At 49.2% G+C, this 22680-nt stretch overlaps 2 pseudogenes across 1 annotated transcript; one reads left to right on the forward strand and one right to left on the reverse strand.

Annotated features, from left to right (window-relative positions):
* The first annotated feature begins 3711 nt into the window (after positions 1–3711).
* LOC149354457 (uncharacterized) lies at positions 3712–18042 on the forward strand (annotated as a pseudogene). Its single transcript, XR_016289338.1, has 6 exons — positions 3712–3871; positions 3938–4180; positions 9543–9721; positions 15683–15899; positions 16908–16980; positions 17894–18042. The product of XR_016289338.1 is annotated as an uncharacterized LOC149354457 (transcript).
* A 2896-nt stretch (positions 18043–20938) lies between these two features.
* LOC149354458 (uncharacterized) lies at positions 20939–22339 on the reverse strand (annotated as a pseudogene).
* Between the last annotated feature and the right edge of the window lie 341 nt (positions 22340–22680).

Here is a 22680-nt window from a genome sequence, read left to right on the forward strand (position 1 = left end):
GCTCATCGGCACCAGCGTGAGTCCCTCCTCGGCCTGTCAAGGTCCGGAGCCTGCTCGCTCGGCTCACAGTGCACACAGCGCGCACAAAATGGTGCATGCTCACAGTTACTTGTTCAGCGATATAGACAAGCCAGCGATACTGACGCGCTGAAGCAGTTGGTCAAATAACAGCGGCTGGGTTAGCGATAAAGATTTTACGCGGTTGGCGTCACCGAGCTGGGCGCTGTAGAAACGCCTGTCGCCGATAGGCCCGAAATTCGTCCCGCATCTTGGTCGCCTGTGCCTGCCGCTTCGCGCTGGGTGTCTTCTTACATCTAAACACTCAGCCGTCGCGGTGGCTCAATGGTTATGGTGCTCAGCTGCTGACCCTAAAGACGCGGGTTCGATCCCGGCCGCGGCGATCGCAATTCGATGAAGGCGAAATTGTAGAGGCCCGTGTACGCTGCGATGTCAGTGCACGTTGAAGAACCCCAGGTGATAATGCTGAGAACAGATAGCCGATGATCCGTTCGGGTAGCGGAGGGGATTCCGAGTGAAGGAAAACGGGGCCGGGGCGGCAGAGAATCAGGTAAGGAGATGAGATTGGAAAACTTGCAGGGACACGCCACGCAGCTGGCGTAGGATGGACGCGACTGGATACCAATGGGAGCTCCTTTGTCCTTCACTGGAGATGACCAGGCTGGTGGTGGACGATGATTATGGTTAGGATGAGGAGAAGCCTGCCTTCGTTACTTGCGCAGAAAATGCGCAAGGATGGTGGCGTTTGGAAGCATAGATTTCAGATGATCCTCCCCTAATCACATGGAAGCAGTGTTCGCTGCGACCTGAAATTCTGCGTTGAGCATGGAAATGCATCAGGGGCCAACCACCAGGAGGGGTTGGCTACTGGACATCACGAATGGCTGCCCTTGGCTGCGATATGCAGCCAACGATAAGGTCCGGTCGCTTTTCACAGACGCCTGAAAGCCGCGGGTATATCGAATGGTCAATGACAGAGGACCAGACTGGCGCAAAATGGTCATTTTAAAATGGACAGCTTACAGAATACGGCCCTAGTAGGCCTCGTGTCATTGATTAGGAAGGCAGAACTTAGCGCAGGTCCTGAAGAGAGCGCTGTATTTCAGCAGGTGTGGATTGTTTGCCGGGAAGAGTAATACCCTACAAGTTGTGGTGACGCAGTTAATAGCAGTACTGATTACCAAAATAAAAGTGAACTAGCTTTCTTAACGGCTGATTATGAAGGAGGGTTTGTTGTGATGCCCTTGACAATGTGCCAAGAAGAAACAAAAGAGGCATTCGATAAACTATTTTACTTAGCTTTTTTTCCCGCACTTATACCGCCTTGGCATTCACCACCGTACCTTGGTCAATCCCCCCGCGCGGGTATGTGCCATTTTCATATGGTGAAGAAGAAGAAGAAATTCCGTGTCTCTGAAGCTTACAATCGAAGCTTACAAAAATATTGTCTAACGCTGGGCGAAGAACTGAACTTGCCCTGACCTTCAAACTTTTTTTCTTCGCAAAAGCTCATAAAGAATACTTTCCCCGTTGTTAGAAAGTTTGGGAACAAAGTTCCTGGCAGGAGGTGACATAAAAGACAGAGTGTCTTTTAAGTGCTTGACCCGTTTACAGCCAGAAATTCATGCCAATGAGATAAGTATTTTTTTTTTCAAAACAGCTCAACGCACAATAAGCCATCTTAGTCTTTCTGTGGTGGAGGAATATTTGTTTACAGTGTCTTTAAAACTGCATTACTGGACGCTGTGAAGATAACTGAAGCCATCGACTTTGAAAATGGTAGCGGGATATCTGTTTACAGTTCTTTAATATCCATTGCCATTTTCTTATCGTAAGCTTTATGAGCCGTACCTTCACGAAAACGTTTTTTTATCGCCTCATGAATTGCGCCCATTTTGAACAATATTCAGCTCAATGTTACAAGCCGATTGTTAAGTGTATTGCTAAGTGTAATGGCCGTTATTTTAAATGTACGGTGACAGTTTTGCAGTGACCACAGTTAGAGGTAGCTTGTTTTTTAACATTTCAGGAGTGTTTATAGAAATATCTGCAGGGCTCAGGTTCATACATAGGTGGCTTGTTCAGTCGCCGTCACTGCAGTCTTCCCTCATGGCGCGTATACCTGAAAAGTGGTCGGCGGAGGAAATGAGGAAGAATAAAGGGATTGCGGGAGGGCGATAGGAGAAGAGAGTGGTAAAGGCTGTTTACACGTAGCACATGATTTACACGCAGAGATGCACAAAACACGCGCGTGTCCGTCAGAACGTCTTGTCACTGCCAAGTGCGCGGAAGGCTATACTGTGACAAACTTACGATTCTATGTATACAAGTCGAATGTGCAGTGGTGAAAACATCATTTTCATACCATCACAACGGGAGCGGAATCGTTTGTCGGCAGATTTGATGCATGGTTTCGAACTGTTTAAAGCTTCTCTGTGGTGCCTTAGTTGCCTTTTTTGTTATTCCATTCAATTCGTTGATTTTCAACTCGATGTTGAAGGCTCCCTGGCGAAAAAGTTGTTTTATGACACCTTTAAAAGTGCCTAGGGGCCCATAAATTACAGTGCGAGTGCACATCTTCAAACAAAAAAAATGGCTAAGGCTTAACTTGCTTAAGCCTGGAGAATGCGAAGCATCATCGTGTCGCGTAATTTGGAGGCGCACAACCACAGCGACGGCGCGAGGTGGGCCCCCGTTTCTCCGCTGTCATGACGTCATCAAGTCACGTAGTGTGACGTCATGTATCACGTGATTTGGAGGCGCACAACCACAGCGACGGCGCGAGGTGGGCCCCCGTTTCTCCACTGTCGTGACGTCATCGTGTCACGTGGTGTGACGTCATGTATCACGTGATTTGGAGGCGCACAACCACAGCGACGGCGCGAGGTGGGCCCCCGTTTCTCCACTGCCGTGACGTCATCGTGTCACGTGGTGTGACGTCATGTATCACGTGATTTGGAGGCGCACAACCACAGCGACGGCGCGAGGTGGGCCCCCGTTTCTCTACTGTCGTGACGTCATGTATCACGTGATTTGGAGGCGCATAACCACGGTGAAGGGCTGAAGTGGTAGCTATAAGTAGTATGCTTCGCATAAAAATGAAACAAATCCAGAATACAATTAACAAAGCAATCGTTATGCGCTCATAGCGCCCTATGAGTGCCTTATGAGTGCCTATGAGTGCCTTGGGTACTACGGCTTAGATAATGCTACGAAGTTTGTTTGTTTGTTTTTACGAAACTGTGCCACATGTTTTGCCCGAATTGTTTGTTGTATTCCGGTTATTTGCTCTGTTATTTACTTACCACTCCCTGTAATAGTGCCGACATGACCATGCGGGAATTCGCAATGTTTTGTATACTCACGCGTTATCCTCCGCGCGATTACGGCTTCTGTGCTTTCGAAACAAATAGAAGTCCCAAGCAGAAACATCGAGTAAGAAAAGAACAGCCAGCAAAGCTCATGAGCACTACTTGGCTCGTTCTGGGTCCAGTGCACGACGACATAGCGGTGACAGCTTTTCGGTCGGTCCTCTGCCAAATGTTTCAAAACGTTTAAAAGATAAAGTTCCCGAAGCACCTGCCACGCTTTCGTATAAAATGGGCTTCCACGCTGCATAGCGCACAGGGCCAACGAAGAGTTCGGCTGGCACGCGCCGCGAAGTTGTCACTCACTGCGCCCGCGCGTGCGCGGATGGCGGACGTCGCAGGAGGCCCGGTGCGCCTACTGCGTGTGCCTGCTGATGGCGCTGTTGCTGACGGACGCTCTCTCTCCGCAAGTGGCCGCTGTGCTGCCTTTCGTGCTCTTCTATGACCAGCACGTGGACGGGCACCCGCAGTACTTCAAGATACCCGTAAGTGGACGCGAGTCACTCTCTCTCCCACGGGGGTGCTCAGAGTGCCCCGCTGCTTCGGTACAGACGGAGTTCCTGCACGAGCTCGCCGTGGTGCTGATAGTGGCCAGCGTGGACGCGACCTCCGTGCTGTGCCGCCTGGCGCTGTACGTGATGACGCTGTTCGGCACGCGGGTGCAGTCGCTCCTGTGCGTGTGCCTGGTGGGCGGCATGCTGTGCTCGCTCCTCATGAACGGCACGGCCGCCATGCTCATCATGGCCGCCATCGCCGACAACATGGTCCAGCTGCTGCAGAACGACCTCGTGCAGGTGCCACGTCCTTGGTGTATCTGGTTGGCGGCTGTATGGGCATTGTTCTGCGAAGGACGTTTCACACTTCGCCCATTGCAATCACAACTTTCCAGGGCCACCATGTAAATGCTTTCCATGCGTGATGCGATTTCTCGCACGATCAAGAAGGTCGTCTTCAGTGGCGACATTTACACTCCTCGCGCTCTCTGTAAGACTGACAACGTCGATCACGATATTCTAGCTCGCTTAGATGAACCCGAGTGGAGCGCATCAATTCAGGCGGTCGGTATGCTCTTAAACAAAATTGAGTCATGAAGCCGTCGAAACATTTTGATTCGCGCGTTCCAAAACTCAGCCTGACCAAGTGGACAGAGTCACGGAAAAATGACACTATAGTTGGATACAACTTTTCAGCCTCCGCGCACAGTTCTCCTCCACGATGAAAAAGTAGTCCACTGCTTAAAAGTTTCTTGTTACTTAAACAAGAAGCTTATTACAAGAAAAAAATTATGAGTTCTAGAATTTTGATACGTGGATTATTTGATATAGTCAAATATTAAAATGATTTCCTTTGCTGTTCCGATTGGCCAACGGAGTAATACAAGACGCCGCGGACCGCTGCCCAGTGATAGCAACTGATGTTTTTTTAAGTTGTATCCTACTATAGCAGTGTAACAAGAAATGCACTAGGCAACATTAGCAAAAGGTAACAAAAGAGCGTCCTGAAACGATAATAACTCTTAACAGAAATGAGTTCCTTTTTTATAAAAAAAATTTAAGATTCTCTTCAGTCTCCTAACGCATATCGATTTCCGTTGCGTCTGTTACTATAGCGACGTCCTAGTCTTGTCTGGGTAGAGCGTAGTCTGGGCACGTCTCGTATCGCGTGATCGAAAACGTGACCTGTTGGGATGTATAAATGTAGGAATGTAATTAATAATTGGTGGCAAATATTTAATTAAATAGGCAATCAATCAAGGTGATTTGTTAATAAATAATTATGTATTATTCCTTAATTAATTAGATTTTTTATCAGTAGTTTAATTTGATTATTATTTTTATTGTTCGTTCAATTCTGGAGGGAAGCCGCCACGGTGGCTCAGTGGTTATGGCGCTCGGCTGCTGACCCGAAAGACGGGGGTTCGATCCCGCCCGCGGCGGTCGTATTTTGATGGAGGCGAAATTCTAGAGGCCCGTGTACTGTGCGATCTCAGTGCACGTTAAAAAACCCCAGGTGGTCGAAATTATCCGGAGCCCTTCACTACGGCATCCCCCATAGTCTGAGTCGCTTTGGGACGTTAAACCCCCATAAACCAAACCAATTCTGGAGGAATTTCTAGTAATTCACCAATTTCGTCACTAACTGGGAGTAATTAGTGGAATTAATTGCCTTATAAATCAATTAATCGGTTAATTTAGTAATTCGACCATTTAAACTTTCCACTCAATCATTATTAATCATTACGAATTATAATTACACTCTTACTGGATGATCGACAGTTCATAAGGACACGCTCTGTCCACGCTTACTGTCCACAGCCCGCGGTGCCACGCCACCCATGAGGAAAGAAATTCTTTCGCATTAAAAGGGAGTGTGCTAAAGGACAGCTTACTCCAGTCTAACCCCCATGTAGGCGTATTCGTGTATAGAATGTAGAGGCAGCCTGTTTTAAGGTGTATGTATAGTGCGCGAAGATTTGCAATATTTCTTTGTTCATGCTGAAAACCGCCGGCACGCGGCTTTGTGGCAAGAGATGCGAGGAGATTGATCTGGAATGTTTGTGGAAATACAGTGTTCGAGATAGTCGTGGGTGGTTTACGCGCCTTATCTCGAAGCTTCTTCATCAGCGTTAAACATAGCACCGCCGAGCACGTGTGCTGCTATCCCCGCTGCCGAGTTCTTCAGTTCGTTGGTGCACGTCAGCCCAATAAAGAGGTCCTTTTGGAAGCATTCTACTGCCTTCCTAACTGGCGGAATGCCGTCACCACCGCGTGACAGTCTGTATAAATGTGCAGTCTTTGTCAGAAGTGTCCGGCCGGCATGGCTGCCTTTGAGCCGTGTACTGGGACGCTCATAGAGCCCCAGAGCTCTGCAAGAATTAGGACAAGTCCCCCTGAGGACAGGGACTCCTGTTTTGAATTGATAAGTGGCATTGTTGAAGTTCCAAGTCTGCACAGTTTTGCTAGCGAAAGCACCGAGCGCTATAGTCGGCGGTGGGCGGCATTCACCGTCAGTGATGATGATGATGAAAACGTTTATTAAAGCCACAATGCCTTAGTTGAAGGGAAGGCTGATCGGGTCCCTATTCCGGGACGCCGTTGGTGAAAGCCGCTGCCCGTGCTCTGGCGACGAGGGCTCGTTGTTCCTCGAGGTCTGAGCTGGACAGGGCCGCCTCCCAGCCCTCCCGCGTTGGCTGATTTATGATGTCAATGCTGTCATTTTTCTGACAAGCCCATACCATGCATATGGTACAAGTTTGCCTTCTGGCCACAAAATTTGCACTGTGCCGAAAAGGACTCGGGCTCAATGGCGTGAAGCGTAGCTGGGTTATTGAAAGACATAGTTTGTAGCCTGCGAAGGTGACATTCCTCTGATTTACTGAGACCCTTAGCGTGCCTCGGGAGTGTCTGCCTTTCAAGGCGCAAATGTTGCAATATTTCTGAATATGTCGTTAGCGGAGAGGGGGAGCCAGAATCAGGAAGGGAGGACGTAGAAGGATGCCGGGGAAGAAAAGCTCGGGCCGAAGCGTGTGCGCGCTCGTTTCCTTCAACTCCCTGGTGACCTGGTACCCATATTAATTCCTTCCGCTCAGCTGAAGTCCTACAGTGACTAAGAATTTTGCAGGCTAGCGGCGTGATTCTGCCACGCATATAGTTTCTATAAGCCGCCTGGGAATCTGTAACTATGTATTTAGATGCGGAGTGCGTTGCGGCTAGGGCTATCGATACTTCCTCCATAACCTGTGTATCCCCGTTACGAACTGAAAGCCCGTCCATGACTTGCATTTGGTGCACCACTGAGATTGTTGATATTCCTTGTACAGGACCCGCAGCGTCCACGAAGAAGGCTCCTTCTTCTGTTGAATAGCACTCGTTCATCTTCTTGCTCCTCGCCACTCGTCTAGCATGATGATGCTCCGGGTGCATGTTTTTGGGAAGCGGAAGCGTAAGGAATTTGCTCTTCCACTCTTTAGATATATCTTGTCTCCCAGCCACTTGCTGCGGAAAGCTAATGTTTAAATCTTCTAAGACCCTGCGGCCGGTCGTAGTTGTGGCCAGTCGCATTACCTGGCTTGTAAGATGGGCGCTAATCAATTCATCAGCCGTGTTGTGTACCCTTAGTTTTAGTACACGCTCCGTAGATGCTTTTATGGGTAGGCCGAGTGCCTTCTTATAAGCCGTTCGATTGATAACAGTGCAGAAAATTTTCAGGAAAAAAAAAGCAAACGATAAGATTGAAAGCAATGACAGCCCGCCAGCGCAAGAGAGAGTTGCTGACAAAGGGGTTGCCTTGGCGCCTGCATCTTTCTTTTGCGGCCGCATTTGCCAAGGCCGACGCTCAAAGCGGCAAAACAATGCAGTGTACGTGGTGGCCGGCAGCCGCCGCTTGGCAGCAGTGGCACCGCCGTTATTGCCCCATTCAGTCCTTGCTCTACTTGAACGTAGACATGTTATGCGGCTAAACAATATATGCTGCAGCACACGCGAACACGACGCACGCACCAGTTAACGATGCCGTGGGCGCGCAGGCGTTCCAGCAACGCGCGCTCTTCGACAAGGTGACCGTGCAGATGTCATCGTTGCGGCGGCGTCTGCTGGAGGACATCCTGTGGCCGAGGCGCTTCGGAGACCGCGAGCCGGCCACGACTCCTGCTAGAGACGAGCCCAGGCACAAGCCGTGCACGAGTACGGGCTGCCGCAGTTTTTCGCGCGTCCAGAGCCGGAAAATGGGCAAGACGAAGTTCGTTGTGCGCACCTGTGCGGCAGCAGTTGTAGAATGCACCTTAAAACGTCCAGCGCATACGAACGACTATGTGGCAGCAACACCACAATACTCTATGCCCAGGCTAGCCGGTTCGGGATGAAGCTTGGCAGCAGAGAATGGGACAAAAGATGAAGCATTCAGACACGCGCTAACTTGCGGCCAACTTCCTTAGCTCTTGAAGAAGGTTTGATGCTTTTATGGGTACCTTCCCGAGAAGTACAATCATACAGAACCAGTTCTGGTACAGTCTTTGTGAAAAGTTCGGAGTCCACTTTGGCTGCGTGGTCGAAGCGGGAGCGCCTCTCCGGCCGCACAGCCACGATGTGCTCCAAACTTCTGCCAAAGAATATGCACACACACTTGTATCCAGGGTTCTGACTTCATGCTCTTGTAAACTTGTCTTGGGGGCGCACAACGCAAGTTCACAAGATTTTGAAATCTTAGTACTGGTCGCAAGTGTGTGTGTACTATAGGATTTTCTCGGGGTGCTTTACAGAAAATAATTCCTCAAAGAGGCGGAATGTCTTCGAGAGCGAGGGACGTCAGCCCCAAGTCAGCGCGTGTACCGCGTCTACATATTTCTTCTTTCATACCGCCCTTTTCTGCGTTGTCAAGCGATACGCCGCAGCGCTTGTATAGTGCCAATGCATTCGGGGCGTCTGTAATAAGGGAGTAATTACTCATCGACGTCCACCCAAGCGCAGCCATACGGCTACAGAGGAAAGCTGTAGCCGTATGGCTGCGCTTGGGTGGATGTCAATGAGTGATTACTCCCTTATTACAAATTCTACTCCACCTTGGGGGATTCCCCTAAACATTTGACCATTCTGGGCGTCTGTTTGCAATGGATGATTTAGTGAAGCACGCACCAGATAGCCCAAGTTCTTATTAACGGATTAAATGCAGTTAGATAGATAGATACAGAGAGGAGGGAAAGGCAGGGATGTTAACCAGAAATGTTTCCGGTTTTTTCATGAAGATTCCGTATGGCTGCGCTTGGGTGGATGTCAATGAGTAATTACTCCCTTATTACAAATTCTACTCCACCTTGGGGGATTCCCCTAAACATTTGACCATTCTGGGCGTCTGTTTGCAATGGATGATTTAGTGAAGCACGCACCAGATAGCCCAAGTTCTTAACGGATTAAATGCAGTTAGATAGATAGATACAGAGAGGAAGGAAAGGCAGGGATGTTAACCAGAAATGTTTCCGGTTTTTTCATGAAGATTCGGTGTGGCCATCGTTGGCTCGTGTGCCGCACGAGTTGACTTCGGCACTCCGCAGCACAACCGAAGGTCTCGCGTGGCGCATCATCGCCTCAAACATCTGAACATTGTCGAGAGACGGCACCGCGTGGGGTCATATTACAAAGCATGTGCCTCGGACTCTTGCAGCTGGCGGCGAGGCCACCATGCGCCTCATCCAGAAGTGGTCGTCGATACAGCAGGCCCAGCAATGGGGTACAGACCGTGAGGCGCTGCCTAAGCTGGCCAACGCCAAGTACGCAAATTCGTGGGTGCTGGACTTCCTCACCGACAACAAAGTCACTGACGACCAACTGATGAACCACGAGGTGAGACGACGTGTTGGTGGCACATCAAATCTCGCCCGAGCGCACCGGCTCAGCACTTGCGCCCAAGTTCATGCCAGAGGTCCTTCGCTCTGGTATTGCACTGTTGGGAATCAGAACAATCATTGTTAAAAGTTGTCACAGTTTCTAGGTTTTCCAGCCGGCGGACCAGTTTCTGGAAGCCATGACGGCTCTGAATTCTGGTTCCGTAGTGGATGCTCTCTCACGGGCACTGACTGCAATAAGCCACAACTGTTCTATCTCAAGTCGCCTGATACAATAAGCACACTGCCATATATGATATCGGACAGTTTGGTGCAGGCGAACAGCGGCGAGATGGTAGATACAACGCGGTACCAAAATTTCTCGCACCTGTGCCGCCTAGTGCGACTGGGCATCATTCGTGGCTACGTGACAATAGCTTTTGAAACAGACATGGAACGATTCCGCTTTCTCACGCGGAATCGGTGTATTGCGGTGGTGACAGCGGAGACCGGAGAAAGGGCAAGCGCGCCCGCCCGGTGCACGCCTCCAAGCTAACACATACTGGCGGAAAGAACCACGCACCCAAACTCGTGACAAGGCGCGCGCGTTACCTTGACAGGTGACATGCACAGCCACGCCACGAAGTCGGAGGCGCGTACGGGGGAGGCGCGTATAGGTCCTTTCTACGCCACTCGTGTATCACGTAATAGCTCCCGAGTACGAAAAAATATTTTACGGATGATTGTTATATCCATCTGGAATGTGGCTAAATAAGAAACCGGTTACAGCGTGATGCCTTTGATTGCACGAATTATCGCGACTGTATCGTGTCATACGCCGTACGCGTTGTCCATGTTGTGTGCAGCTATGATCATGTCACGTGCAATAATAGGTGCTGCCGAGTCGATATTTGCAGCAGAGATCGGAACGACGAATCAGCTTCTTAATACACAGCTCCTCGACACCATCCGCTGTAATTATTTCGCTGATGCCCTTATTTTCCAGCAGGCGTATTTAATGCTTGTGATATCATCAAAACCAAATCAATCAGGAACTAACGATTGCCGTCGTATCTATGATAACCTCTCATTGATTAGTCTCATTAAACACACGTGCACTACAAGCCGTGTGAAAATAACGACGTGTAATTTTCTGGAATTAATTATGCTTTCTTAAACACCTGAATCTCATGAAATTCGGCACTTTGATTAGATGACAAAGTATCCTGGGCATATACCGGTTTCAACGAAGATCTTTCATTTTTTAAAAATAGGCTTTTTGATGTGCAAAAGTGGCTTTTGTGGCATAATAATACCACTGTCGGTAGATGTAAAAGTAACAGGTTAATTATATTAACTAGCAAACTGGTTAACTTAACTACAGTTGGGTGCACGATTCTAATTAGAGATTTGTAGCTGGCTATAAGCAATATAGCCAAAGAAGGTTTTAAAACTTCGAAAGCACAATTACCCTCGGCTCTGTGGCTCAATGAATACTGGCTATCTTACGCGCCATTTAAAGACCGCCTGGCTATGGAACGCGCACAGCAACACCCATTAGTACACATTACTCCGTGACGCACATGTCATGTGACCTTCTCTGCCATTCCTGTGCTAGAGCTGCCAGCAGCGGCGAGCACCGCAACGCTATAGTGTACGCTATAATGCGCTTCTAGAGCACTAAAGCAACGCGAGCGGGACTAAGAAGGTCACGTGGCATTTGCTATGCTGTGCTGAGGGTTGCATCGAACGCATAAATGTCTTCCAAGGGGGGCGGAGGGGACAAGTTGCTCCGCCGGCTCGCACGATGAAAGCAACATAATAAGCCAGTACTGGCCGGAGCCCTGGCCCGAAAGGGAGAGAATGCGTTTGCGATCAAGTCGTACATACAGGTATACTCTATTGGGAAATCCCACAGAAAACTATTCCTATACCTTGAGTTTGGCGCATGATGGCCTGAGTTGCCTATGCGCCATTAAACCAAACACAAATCTATTGGGAAATCAGTCTTGCAGATTCCTTTTCTCTTATTAGCTCGTCGTTCCTCAGTTTCGCGTCGTCGTCGGCGTCCGCAGCGCCACATGCCACCTGCCACTTGCCTCGGTTGGCAGGTGGCGAAGTGGAGAGAGCAAAAGGGGAGACGGTGAAAGGGAAGAGGGAAAGAAGGTGGGAGGCGACCGGTGGCCTTGTGGCTAGGCCGTCCGCCTCGCCTGCGGGAGTTGATTGGTTCGATACCCACCGCCTTCAAGGATGGGTAGAAACGTCTCCCCGACTGGCGCCCTGACCCCTACAACAGCAAGGAGGCTGTTAACGGGCTGCGCATGCCACATACGTCTATGCCCCACCCATCTTGCACGACCTCCAAATTAATTTAGAATCTCAAAGCGCCCGGCTTCTTTGGTGTTAAACCGCCATCAAGCATTCGCGTTGCGCACTCGTAACCGTCCTGTGATTTTTTTCTCCGTTCCTCCACCCACTTTTTTACTCCAAGCGGCACGGGTTAAGGTCTCAGCCTTGTTTCTAGACAGTCACGAAACAAATTCTCATTTTCATTACGCGCACACACACGCGCACACGACGCACGTGCCAACGCCCACACGTGATGGGCACGTACGTATACTTTACTTGAAGTGTAGGGTACAGCACGTAGTTCATCTTTGAAAGTACCCATTAAACAGTGAACGTGCCAGAGCCAGGGAAGTTTCTTGAGGCCAGCCGTACTACTGGGCTATAGTGAATTATTTTCAACACATGGTTTTTTAACGCGTATGGAAATAGGTATAAGTGCACAAGCTTACTGGCATCTCGCTTCCATTGCAAAGCGGCCGCTACAGCGTTTGTTGTATTTCAGCCTTTATTCTGTTCTGCTATTCACTTCGATTTGCCATTGCTGCTATCAACTGTGTGCCGTGCACCCGGTCTCACCCATCGTTTATGCCGTGTGGTCATTTCGTGTTACTACGTTTCAAGTTATTTTTGCCTTCTTGGGTATGTGCTCTGCTGTTCGATCGGCCTTAAATGTGCAACAGTCTTTTATTTTGACCTGATCGCGGCTTCGGCTCTTCCCCATCTCGCTACTGCGCAGAAGTTCAGTTTGGCATTTGCTTCGGTTTCATAATTCGTGGTATCTGTATGCTGTGCCCTGTTCCACATATTTCTTAGTGGGGTATATTTATGTTCGCAGTTTCCACGTTTATGTTTAGATTCAGTGGCGTTAGCCATATTTCGCTCCAAGAATCGATACTGTAGCGCCCCTCGCACCGCGCTCTGGTCGCAGACCAGGGCATGGCGCCGGACAAGGAAGAAGAGGTTGGCGCTAGGCCGCGGCAGTATGGTGTCTGGAAGGGGTAGTGTGACGGGCGCCAGCGAGGGAGTGCTCAGTTTAACGATGAAGTGCCTAGGTGGCGCCACAACTAGGAGGGGAGTGAGGGGAGCTAACACCGGTTCAGCGCAAGCACGGAGAGCGGGCTTCCGCCACCGCGTTTCTGCCAAAAGTACCCAATTTCTGGGCGTTATTTCTGCATTTTCTTCACATATTCGGCATATTAAATTGTCGAATAGCTGCACTTGATGGCGTGAGATATGTACTAGGCTGATAAGAACGTTCTAAGAGGATTCTGGTGTGGGCTAGTTGGTTCATGCTTAATAAACAGATTCACAACAGCGCTACGGAACAAGGACAAAAGGAACACGAAAAACACAGGACAGGCGCTGACTACCAACTCTTTATTGCGTGAAAAACCAGCACAGATTTATACTATTTCCTGGACCACGTGATGCACTGTCAGCCACGGGACACTGCGAAGAAACGCTTCACACGTTTGGGGAGTCATCACACAGCTCGACAGAACTCATAAAACGTGCATGCACTATCAAAAAATATAGCATTACCAAGCTAATGATAAAGGGACTAACAGATACAAAGATGTGCATGGACCAGCTACAGCCAATGACAACTGCAGCTCAGATAGGCAAGAAAATGAGTACGTCAAAGAAAAAAAAAAAACATTCAAGAGAGCGAGAAGGCGTAAAAGCATGAGAAAAGCATGAGCAAAATGGCGATGACCTATACCAACCTATAAGCAGGAAACTTCAGAGAAATCATCGGATTCAGGAAAGCAGTTTGCTGAGCACATAAGTACACACCAACACAAATTCATAAGCATGTTTCAGGTCAGTTTATTGCTCGCAGATATCAAGAATTGTAAAAAAAAAGAATAAAGGGCACTCAGTGGCATCTTCGAAGCTTTAAAAGTTTTTGCCGCTCCCTCTGTGCAACCCTTTCCTTATATTAAGAGCCTTGGTAAAGAAATGCAGCCGTGTCACCACAAATAATTGTATGAATACTTCGTGGCGTCTGGAAACAGAGTGGGCACGGCGTCATTGTTAAACTCGACCTATCCCGGGGTACTTCCGCCACTTCGTCGTTTATGATGTGCCGCCAAGACCTTTCTATGAACTTGTCTTCAAAATGCCGCTCACAAATGCCGCAGTTATCTGACAGCTCTTTATCTGCTCGCTTAATATTACGCGCCCACTGCTCTCTTCTCAAATTATCCTTTGTAGGGCAATATTTGTAGCCGCTGGTGCAGCCGGGCACGAAGCAAGTCCGTGGCTTCGGCGGCATGGTTTGGTTCACAGCCGCGTTATACTACTGTTTCGAGCCACGGGTAAACAACGCACCTGCAAGACGACACAGAGGACCGCACATTCAATCTCTCTCTCTCACACACACACACACACGCGCGCGCGCACACGCGCACACGCGCACACGCGCACACGCGCACGCGCGCACACGCACACACGCGCACACGCGCGCACACACGCGCACACACGCGCACACACGCGCGCACACGCGCACACACGCACACACACGCACACATTTCTGTCGACAACTGCTGCTTACAACGATGAGACATTAAAGGCTTTCGCCTTAAAACAAACACGGACCACGGACAAATGGTTGCACAGCGCGGCCTGAACACAGTGACACTGTTGACATGCGGTAGTTCCCCGGCCGCCGCCGACGCCGCTTCCAACTCGCTCCCCTCCCGACTGCAGCGCCCCTAGCGGATTTGAAAGGTTTTCCTCACGTTTCGTGCGCCTCCCAAGCATGGCGCGCATACAGCGCCCGTCACACTTCCCCTTCCAGAAACCATAGCGGCAGCACGAGCAGCGCAATAAAAAAAAAAAACCTTCGAACCTCAACTCTGTCGGAGCTGGTTTTTCCTCGCCTTAGCTCCGACAATCTGCTGGAAGGGTGTTGGTGTCATCTGGGTTGGTAACGGTGCGGTTTATGAACCAGTCATCGGGGAGCAGCTCGATTTGACGCTATACTCGACAAGTAGTTAGTGCAGCATAAAAATATCATTGGGATAATCCAGCACCCCGTGCATCACCCCATGACGCTGGAGAGAGCAAGAGGATTGTTGACGCTCGTGAATTGCATACGACCTTTCAGAAAGTGCAATACGACAAGGCAAGATAATTTTGGCGATACATGATTGTAGGAGACACGATACAATCTGCCTTCAGTCTGAAAAAACCGGGTCAGTGTTGCGATGGCCGGGAAAACTGGGCTTGTCAGTGCCTGCGAATATCTGTGTAAGTGCATGCGCCTGCGTTTGCATGCACTGGCAGCACGCCGTCATTCCTTGACGCGGACAAAAACTTGCGCAGTTTGTCATCCACGCTCGCATAGCGTTCTTTTGACTGTTGAATAATATGACGGACTAAAGTTTATGGGATACAGGTTCGCAGGAAAAAAGAATTACTTGTGCGCGTTCGGGCAAACCACGTCGCTGAAAAATCTGGAAGCATGAAGGAACATGCGTGCTCAATCTGCTGGAATGAGCACCAGCTCACCGGGTAACGAGGACATGCAGCAATATTTTCCTTTTTCCGCGCTAATTTCTGTCCTTGGATGTGCAAGTGTGACTGTGTGCTCGTCGGGCAACTTTTGCGCGTGCGAGCGCACCAGGTGTCGAGAGCCAGCGGCCCGGGCTCGACGGACACGGGGGAGGAGACACTGCGGCGGTACTCGCCTCCCAGGCAACCGGTGGTGCCGAGCAAGTCGTCCCTGCTCACGCTTCCCCGCGTGAGCCGGCGCCTCAAGAAGACCTCCATTCTCGAGGACGGCCAGGTGGTCGTGCCGGGACAGTCTTCGCCCGAGCGTAAGGGCGTCAGGAGCATCGACCGTGAGTGCCGTCGTGATTAGAGCACCGCAGGGCAGCTGACCTAAGGTCTGTGCAGTTCGTTTCTGCGAAATTGGCATCGCTAACAATGACAGCTCTTTCCTCGAAACAGGCATTTGCTCGACGCGCTGTGAGAGATTCAAGCAGAAGCCAGTTTTTTTTCCACCGCGGAAAGACGTCTGGTTCAATGTCTATCACAGAGCACTGACGGTCGCCTTCCTTATATACCTGTATATTTGTAAGATGTTTGTATGAATTTGAACTGCGACGTTGCTTTGCTCCCTAACAAAGCTTTTCCTCTAAACATCTCACGTCTTGAATTTGTAGGAATGTAGTATTATGATCGATAATCTTTGTACAATGAAAGGCGTCATCTCGTGACGGTTAGGTTAGCCACGAATCACGGTGCTGATGACTGGAGAAGGTTACTGAAGTCAGTACGGACCCAGCATTCCTAAGCATTCTGGTCAGGGGAATAGAGTCACAGTGGCTGGCGTCGTGCACATCAACTGCGTCCATCGTCATACCGCCCAGTCTGCACAGTGCATGCAGTATACCAGCGGGTGGGTGCCGCGCTGACACACGACAGACGCGTGTGCTAGTGCGCTTGTATACAGTGGACGTCTAGCGAAAGGTGCACGCCGAAGCTATATATACTCAACGTGAACCGAAGAGGTATATATATTCGTAAAGGCAGGTAGGAGGGAGGCAGCGGTAAAGCACTGGTGCCACGAGGACTAACTGCGGTTCACGACGTTCAACAATTGCGCGGACACATCAGTTTGCTGGTGGTGGGGTGGTATTGTTTACTATTATGAGAAAAAGAAAATGAAACCTGCTGGCAGAGAGTGCAGCGACCAAGTGACGCTGCATTTCCTTTTCGTATGCTTCCTCTTTTGTGCCGTTCATTGCACTTTCCGAGCGAGCTCAAACGAGACGGCTCGGAGTCATTTTTTTTTATGTTTGTGTGAACTCGCACTGAGATAAAGATGCATATGCCTGTTCGTGCAGCGTACCGGCGCACTAGGGTCCAGCACTCTGTTCTGCGGCACGAACTCCAACACATCATCGCCTGGAAAAAAGAGTAAGCAGGCAAAGGCGGAAACCTACACGGCCGATACGAGCGGGGCGCTGTGCTGCGAATCAACGCTCCAACTTGCGCTTTAGTATGCGACAGCAAAAACGCTGTGGTACTTGATCTGCTCTATATCAGTGCGGACTTACCCAGGAAATCAAAACCTGACGGTCTGTCTCAATACTTTAGCGTTAAGTTTGGACATATAACTTGAATACTGCATATATCCTGTAGGAACAACACTCCTTTGCACGCGGCAGCTGTAGTCTCGTTCCGCATTCTGTCACCACTATGCCCCTGACACTACAGTCGAATACAACTTAAGAAGGCAGCGGCTTTTCCCCGTCAAAGGACCCCTTTCCAGCCAATGGTGTCAGCCGATTCTCATGACCATGCTAGTGTCACAAAGCAGGGAGTGGTAGATAAAGAGATAGTCCCCTCCCTCCATAGTGGGGGATAGACCCCTCTCTCCATTGTGGCACCGCTCCCTGCATTGTCACCCTAGCAGGGTCATGAGAATTGGCTGACGCCATTGGCTGGAAGGAGATCCTTTGACGGGGAAAAGCCCCTGCCTTCTTAAGCTGTATCCGACTATACGTCCTTGGGGGTAATCTTTGCCCTTGTCAAAGTCCAGAACAATGACGTCATCACGTCAACGCTTACTGTCAGCCTTAATTTAAGTCCAACTGTCGTCTCCACTTTCTGCGTAGAGCCACTGCCTCCTCGTTTTAATGTGTTAGTATTCCTACTCCAGTCTTCGCAAAATCTGTCCGGGAGAGAGGTGGCAAGCCTCACGCGTAGTTCGGTTGTCTTTCATCTCTCTCCCTCGTTCCTACCACTTTTCGGGAGTGTTGTGTAGCCTGTACTTTGATGAGACAAGACTGCGAGAAGCTGCACAGTATGCCGTCCGGTTCGCATGCAGTCGCTATCAGAAGATCCACTACCAGCTGCTGGTGAGCGTGGTGGTGGCGTCGTCCCTGTCGAGCATGCTGTCCCTCGCACACACCAGCGTCCAGAGGAGTGTCACGAAGTACCTGGAGAGGTAAGCGCTTCGCCGGAGAGAAAGTTGCCTTATCATCGTGCGGCATAAAAGATGTACTTTCACATCGTGCGTGACGTTCACCCGACAAATGTCGAACAAACTGCATGGAATAAGTCTTTTATTCAGTCTCACAGTCTCCATACTCCATATAACAGTTCTGAAATCGGGGACTCCGAAGCTCGAGTCCACCACGGAAGCCTCCAGTCAAGCACAGATAGCGTGTGAGCGTGACCTGCGTTGTAAATTGCGATGAATATTTGATGCGCGTACCCGTTCGTATGCAGCGATTTCTCCAACGGAGAACAGGACGCGGACCGTGTAGGGACTCCTAAGTAGCTTTGTATGTGAAACTAAGCGCAGTAGGAAACATATATCAAAATGCTTTGGGAAGATGCATGAAGTGTCGGTGACTGATGCAGTGTATGTGCTCCTGCTTCTTGGTGCAGCAAATTCCGCCGGCCCATGATGTCCGCCGCCATTTGGTGGATCGTGCTTTTACCCGCCGAGCTGTTTGGCATTGCAGCCTTTTGGATGCGCATGAAGTTCTCCTTCCTCAGCAGCTTGTAAGACGCTGTACATATTGCGTACGCGAATGCGATACGTTGCACGGAGGTGGGATTTTCCCTCCTTACTATTCATTTTCTTCTTTTCGTACAGAATCGAGAAGCCGCTTTGAGTCCGCAATTCCTCACTATAAAGGCTAAACGCACCTGCAGTATATATATATATATATATATATATATATATATATATATATATATATATATATATATATACATACATACATACACATGATATCACATGATATCAACATGGTATATGCGCTCAACTCACTTTCTTCACTTGAGACAGATTTCGACGAGAAGCAAAAAGAGCGTTAGCGCCTAATAGTTTATGGATGGCAAGGAGTTGTGAAAATCGACTATGCTCGGGTATTTGCAAAATACGACAGTGCGGAAGGTATAAATCAGGGATAAAGTACAGTTTGACCTTGTTATAAGAGGACTTTTCAGGGGCCCCGGAAAATATTGGCAACATTCAAAATCCTTGTGATCTAAAACAAGCTAACGTGCAATCAGTAATGTATATTTCGTATGAAGAGCTGCATGATGCTCATTTGTACATTTATTCTCATTTAATTTGAAGCTTACTATTCAGGAACGCGCGAAGCTGCCCTCACGAGGGCTTCCCGGAAAGTTGGCGTATCTTCTGAATCAGGCGCCAATCAATCCCATGTCATTCATTTCAGATTCATTTTGTGTATTGTTCCCCCTCATGTAATACCCCTATTCAGGGGCATTTGAGGTGTACAAGAAATAAATAAATAAATTACTGGAACTGGAAAATTAAGTACTGCAAGTGAATCAACTATTACAATCAACTTAAAAGTGGAAAAGCGGAATTGCCAATTTTGTCAATAAATCACGCCAATAAAACTATAAACTGCGCAGTGGGTGCTGTTTAAGAAATCCCGTTGCCCTGAGGCAGCCTTGCGTAGGACAAACCGGGCAGTGTGACAGTACGAGGGCCAGAGAACAGGAGTTGTCGATAAAAAGATGATGTGGATTCGCACCTTAGAGCACACTGCTGCTCATGCAAGTGTTAGCCAGATGAGAGGGAAATCAGGAGACTTGGAAAAAGCAGACATATACTTTGGCTTGATAATTGCTAGAAGCATACTTTACCAAAAAGAAAGGACAGTTTTGCATTAATGAGACGTGAGCGGTATTGTTTCGCACCATATTTGAACGATATTTGCCCTTTCGAACTCACCAATGTCATTGAGGAAAACTCATAAGCAGTGCTGCTCAGCATTCTGGGGGAGTTTTTCAGGGAATCATTCCTTCTTTGCCAGAGCCGCTGGATTAAGTACATAGGAGAATTTGAGATTGTGCAAGCAGTTAGCGCGCGACCCGCTGGAAATTGCGGTACTCTCTCCTGCACCAGTCCACAAATGTTTGCTAGTGCGCGCCAGGCGGAGTGCCACTTCGCGCCGTTCCCAAGAGCCCGAGGCAGCGTTCGCACCATTTCGAAGCGTTACGAACTGGATAAATGGAGTGTCCTGCTGGGAACCTTCGAAGATTCGTGTAGCCCCGAAATTGTCATCATCACTCAGCTGCGTTATAAACAGCTGGTCAACTACACAGCCGGCCTTTTACGTATTATCTTTAACGACAAGCGCTTACTTTGAGAATGGTACGACGAAACAGCGCTGACGGACGGGACAGAAGAAGAGATAGACACATGCGCTGAACTATCAACCGAGTGGTTTATTGCGAAAGAGGGGGCAATATAAAGCACAGAAGGGAAGCAAATGCGGGACGAACATGACATGACAGACATACGAGAAATCATCACTGATATAGAGAGCTCCTGTGGGAATAGTCACCGATGGTTGGCTTACATGTGAGTTACCCAATACGTGAATGTGAAAAGCCTCCGATATCAGGCGCGCGGTGTGATCTCTATACTTGGCGATGATAGTGGTTCGGTTCAGAAACGCCTCACGTTCATTGCAATCTGCGGAATGAATGACAGTGTTATTTCGGCATGACTGCTTTTAATATCTTTCGCGTGTTCGCGTAGTCGTTCACTGACGCACCGTCCGGTCTCTCCGATGTAAAAACGGCCGCATGACAGTGGGACCTTGTAGACTACACCACAGCAACAGTTGACAAATTTGTTTCGGTGTTTCTTCTGACACGCTTTCTTTCCACTTTCCTGGTTCACTGTCTTGCACAGGCCTCCAAACTTGTTCCTGGCAGAGAAAACGAGCTTCACGCCGGCTTTGTTCACAATCTTTTTCAGGTTCTGCGATACTTGGTGAACATATAGGGTATACACGTTATGTACTTATTGTCTAGTTTGCGCGTGACCTTCTGAATTCTGCATTCTGCTAGTATCGACTCTGCTACGCTAGATAAGATCTTCGTCGGGTAGCCTGCAGCGGCAAGCCTAGTAACCTGCGCGTCAAAGCTGGCTTGGGTTTTATGTACGCATGATCTAAACAGAGCGGCTTTCATGCATGTTTTTGCTATTCTGCGCTTAACTATCTTTGACTGGGCCGACCGGAAGGGGAGAAGGCTCTTCCGGGACCGCAGGGAGTACACCAACAAACATGGTCGCTTGATAGCACAAGTTTCAGACCTAAAAACCTTAGCTCTGTGGTCAATTGTAGGTTGTTAAGTTCAGTACTGAACACGTTAAAAATCTGAGCAACAGTTCGTTGGGCGTCACCTTTGCGATAAAAAACTAAAAAGTCATCTACATAACGTATAACCTTAACAACGGTGCCGTCAAGCTTGGCTTGAAGTCGTCTATCGCACGAAGCTAAGAAAAAGTCACTGAGAACGGGAGCGAGGTCAATACAAACACCTTGTTTTTGGATGAAAAAACTATCGTCAGCTCTAGCAAACGTGGACTGTAAATAAAAGCGGAGCATTTCTAGGAACATGCTAACATTCATACCACTAGAGTTCTGAAAATTCGCGACTCCGTGATGATCAATGCAACTGCTGATTTCTGCGATGACCGCGCTTAGCGGCAGGGAGTAATACAAGTCCTTAACATCTACCGAAAACGCGCTAGCGTGGGCAGGACACTCGTTTTAATGAATTTTGACACGGTCTCAGGATTTCTGATGAGGAAAGGATCTTCAACCTCAAGGTGCGACAGACACTTCTGCAGGAACACCGCTACCTCGCGCTGCCACGTTCCTCGTTCGGACGCAATGACACGGAAAGGGCAGCTTACTTTATGCGTCTTGGCGCTGAAGAAGATGGTTAGGCTAGATGCCTTCTACGCCTTGACAGAAAAGGCCAGTCTTGAAAGGCCAGCACGCTCACATAGCTGTACTGCCTGCTCTTGCACTTTCGGCGGTTTGACAGCACAAGTCTGTCACTTGTCACTTGTCTTAAGTTGGCTGCGACTGCAGCTTGAGCTTTGTCCTTGTAGAGGTCGTTTGCCACGACGAAAAAAACACCCTCTTTGTCCGACTGAAGGAGCTCGACGCCAGCGTCTTTGAGGGCTGATACTGCAGCAGTAAGACGGCGCGTGCTTCCTTTCTTCACCTCCTGGGGGAGGGAATCCACGCCTTCCTTGATGCATCTCCAAGCTTCATCCGTTCTTGATCTTCTGGCAGCGGTCCTAACAAGAGAGAGGAGCTGCATTTTGTCGAGTCGCGGATGCTCGCAGTATTTTGGCCCCAGCACGAGCAGTTTATTCACCTTTCGGGGGCACACTTGCGTTCCCCAGCACAACGTCTCGTTGAGGCGAGGCAGGAGGCGCCCTTCGGCGAGGGAGCCAAGGAGGAATCTGTCGCCACATGACTCGGGGAGACCGGACTGTGCGTCAGTGAACGACTACGCGAACACGCGAAAGATATTGAAAACCAGCCACGCTGAAATAACATTGTCATTCATTCCGCAGGTTGCAATGACTGTGAGGCGTTTCTGAACCGAACCACTATCATCGCCAAGTATAGAGAACACACCTCGCGCCTGATATCGGAGGCTTTTCACATTCACGTATAGGCAACTCATTTGTAAGCCGACCATCGGTGGGTCTATTCCCGCAGGAGCTCGCCTTTCTTAATCAGTGATGATTTCTCGTATGTATGTCATGTCATGTTCGTCCCGCATTTGCTTCCCTTCTGTACTTTGTATTGC

The sequence above is a fragment of the Amblyomma mixtum genome, chromosome 3, assembly GCF_055824585.1.
Source record: "Amblyomma mixtum isolate Tamu chromosome 3, ASM5582458v1, whole genome shotgun sequence".
Lineage (NCBI taxonomy): Eukaryota > Metazoa > Arthropoda > Arachnida > Ixodida > Ixodidae > Amblyomma > Amblyomma mixtum.